Genomic DNA, 3,810 nt, shown 5'->3' with positions numbered 1-3,810 from the left:
AGAACGATCTCCAAGATGCCAACACCAAGCTGGGCGTCGAGCTGAAAGATGTTCGTGCCCAGCTGTCAGACTCCGTGAAGGAGAATCAGCGGCTTCAACGCGGCATATTTAGTAAGTGCTTGAACGAACCTTTGAAAGAAAGTTCGGCGGGGAAGTCGACTAACAGAGCAATGTCTGTAGGTGTGCTAACAGGTCGTCCTGCAGAGGAGATGCCCGGTTCTACGGGTGACCTTCTTCCCGAGCTCTCGCAACTGCTCGATCGAGTTTGGCAGGCGATGCAAGGCGTCGCCCAGGCCCTGTGGCCATCCGTCTCCATACCCGAAGGTCTTGGAGAGCTTGCGGAGAAGCTAAAGGGAGCACGGCGGCGCTTCCACTTGGGGAAGATATCAGCCTGCCGTCAAGGCGCGAGGGAGGCCTGGGCCATGGTGAAGACGCGGTACGCAAAGGCTGACCCCAACCACATGGCCGAGGTCGGTCCTGTAGGGCCTGATGGGAAGGAGGTCCCTGTAAGCTTAGTATACGGCCAAGTAGAGTTGGCCGCAAAGTATTCCCAGCAGGACTGTAAATTAGACAACCTGTTAGATGGTATTGAAGAGGAATACAATCAGTCAAAATGACTATGTAATTTAATTGACATTTATAATGCCTTCTAGCCGGATTGTAGATCATTTGTCATGGCCAACCTTTTTGCTTCAGCCTCGGGACCTGACGGTCCGGAGTGTGTCCGAATTCCCATGCGGTTATATAGGAACCGGGGAATGCATGGAGACCAGGCGTAGGGGTCATTAGGGCTTGAACAGACAAGTTCCCGACTAGTTATGTTATATTACATGGTTAGTAAGAAACATCTTCCAGGGAGAATAGTTCCGTTAGGGGTTCCTTTCCCTGGGAGGCATGCCCTAAGGTGCATGTCCATGCTGCGAAAAGAAACGCAGAAAAAACATCTGGGGGCATATGAATAAAAAAAGATCATCTTTAGTTCACCGACCGAATATTCCCTTAAGAACGCTAGCTTTCGGCTTCACCCAGTCTGAGGTACACGTCCGGCTGACCCGGCAGTAACAATCGCAGAGGTGCTCCCTTTACCACCTAGCCGAACAATCAGGAACGTAGGGGTAAGCACAGGAGCCAGGCAACCCAGCTTGGCCAAAACTTAAGTCATATCGATGCATATAATGGTGAATAAAAGGTACATGCGGAAGTGTGACACATGTGTTTGGCATGAAGCCCGTATGAATAAGCTTCTGTTTGAAGAAGCCCCCAGGTTTAATGAGCGCGGATAGCGCGTCCCTTTATGAGCCTTTAAATGCTATAAGAGAGAGAGAGATGAAGAGAAATGTAAGATAGAAAATATATAAAAAATAGACAAAGGAAGGAGACGAACACAGAGTCCGGTGCTATGCATAGAATCTTCGAAGACGGGCTGCGTTCCATGGGTTTGGCTCGAGTCAGTTATCCGATGCATCACACAGGCGGTATGCTCCACCAGTCAGGACTTGGTCAATTATGAAGGGACCTTCCCACTTGGGCTTGAGTTTGTCCTTTTTCTTGTCCGGTAGTCGTAGAACTAATTCACCAATGTTGTAATTTTTGGCCCGTACTTCTCTGCTTTGGTATCTTCGAGCCTGCTGTTGATAGAATGCGGAACGGGCTTTTGCCACGTCACGCTCCTCCTCCAATGCGTCCAAGCTGTCCTACTGATCGAGCTCGGCTTCTCTTTCTTCGTACATGCCCACTCGAGGCGAGTCATGAATTATGTCACAAGGCAAAACTGCCTCTGCGCCGTACACCATAAAGAATGGTGTGTATCCGGTGGTGCGATTCGGCGTGGTCCGCAGCCCCCCAGAGTACGGAGTCGAGCTCCTCTACCCAGTGCATGTTAGATTCCTTGAGGGACCGCACTAATCTGGGTTTGATGCCGCTCATGATAAGACCATTTGCACGTTCGACCTGGCCGTTGGTTTGTGGGTGATAGACGGAAGCGTAATCGAGCTTGATGCCCATGTTTTTGCACCAGAGTTTTACCTCGTCGGCCGTGAAATTCGTGCCGTTATCAGTGATGATGCTGTGGGGGACGCCGTAACGGTGTACAACCCCGGATATAAAGTCTATCACCGGTCCGGATTTGGCCGTCTTAACAGGCTTGGCTTCTATCCATTTGGTGAACTTATCCACCATGACCAGTAAGTATTTTTGCTTGTGGGTTCCGCCTTTAAGGGGTCCAACCATGTCAAGCCCCTAGACCGCGAAGGGCCATGTAATGGGGATAGTTTGGAGGGCGGTGGGTGGCATATGGCTTTGGTTTGCAAAGAGCTGGCAACCGGTGCATCGTTGGACTAAGTCCCGAGCGTCTGCCCGGGCCGTCGGCCAATAAAAGCCTGTACGGAAGGCCTTGCTTACAAGGGACTGGGCTGCGGCGTGATGACCGCCGAGTCCGGCATGAATTTCAGCCAGGAGGTTCCGCCCCTCCTCTTCGAAGATGCACCTTTAAAGGACTCCGGTAGTGCTTTTCTTATAAAGCTCTCCCTCGTGGACTCTGTAGGCTTTGGATCGCCGCACTATGCAGCGTGCCTCATTTTGGTCCTCGGGGAGTTCCTGCCTAGTAAGGTAGGCGAGGAATGGTTCTATCCATGGGGCGATGACGGCCATTATTACGTGGGCTAAAGGTGTTATTTCATTGGCAGAGCCTCCGATTGCGTCAGAATGTTCGGTGTCGAGCAGTGTGGTTGGGTCTGGGCTATTACTGTTCGGCTCCCCATCCCATACTATGGATGGCTTGAACAACCTTTCCAAGAAGATATTGGGGGGGACTACATCGCATTTTGCGCTGATGCGTGCCAGGACATCTGCCGCCTGATTATTTTCCCGGGCTATATGGTGAAATTCAAGCCCCTCGAACCGAGCTGACATTTTTAGGACGGTGTTGCAGTAAGCTGCCATTTTTGGATCCTTGGCATCAAAGTCTCCATTTATTTGGGATATTGCGAGGTTCGAGTCCCCGCGCACCTCTAGGCGTTGGATGCCCATGGATACTGCCTTCCGGAGACCATGTAAAAGGGCCTCATATTCGGCTGCATTGTTGGAGTCCGTGTACATAATCTGTAGTACGTATTGAACTGTGTCTCTTGTGGGGGACGTCAAAACGACGCCAGCCCCCAGTCCGGCCAACATCTTGGAGCCGTCGAAATGCATGATCCAATTTGAATATGTGTCGTACTCTTTAGGGAGTTTGGCCTCCGTCCATTCTGCGACGAAGTCGGCCAAGACTTGTGACTTGATGGCTCGCCGTGGCTTATAAGTTATGTCGAATGGGAGGAGCTCAGTGGCCCATTTTGCAATCCGGCCCGTTGCGTCACGGTTGTTTATAATATCGTTAAGTGGTACTTCCGAGGCTACTGTTATTGAACAGTCTTGAAAGTAGTGGTGTAGCTTCCGGGATGCCATGAATACCGCGTACGCAATCTTTTGATAATGCGGGTACCGTGATTTGCAGGGAGTGAGGACAGTGGACACATAATAGACCGGCTTTTGAAGGGGGAATTTGTGTCCGTCCGCTTCTCGTTCGACGACAAGCACTGCGCTTACAACCTGATGTGTTGCTGCAATGTATAATAGCATTGGTTCGCCAATGTTTGGCGCGGCAAGGACTGGGTTTGTTGCCAGTATGACTTTTATTTTGTCGAGTCCGGCCGTGGCTGCATCCGTCCATTTGAAGTGTTCGGTGCGCCGAAGGAGGCGGTAAAGGGGTAGGGCCTTTTCTCCCAAGCGGGAGATAAAGCGGCTTAGAGCCGCCACACATCTGGTTAATTT

Source organism: Triticum aestivum, chromosome 3A (genome assembly GCF_018294505.1).
Source record: "Triticum aestivum cultivar Chinese Spring chromosome 3A, IWGSC CS RefSeq v2.1, whole genome shotgun sequence".
NCBI lineage: Eukaryota > Viridiplantae > Streptophyta > Magnoliopsida > Poales > Poaceae > Triticum > Triticum aestivum.
Note: the sequence above shows the minus strand (reverse complement) of the source record.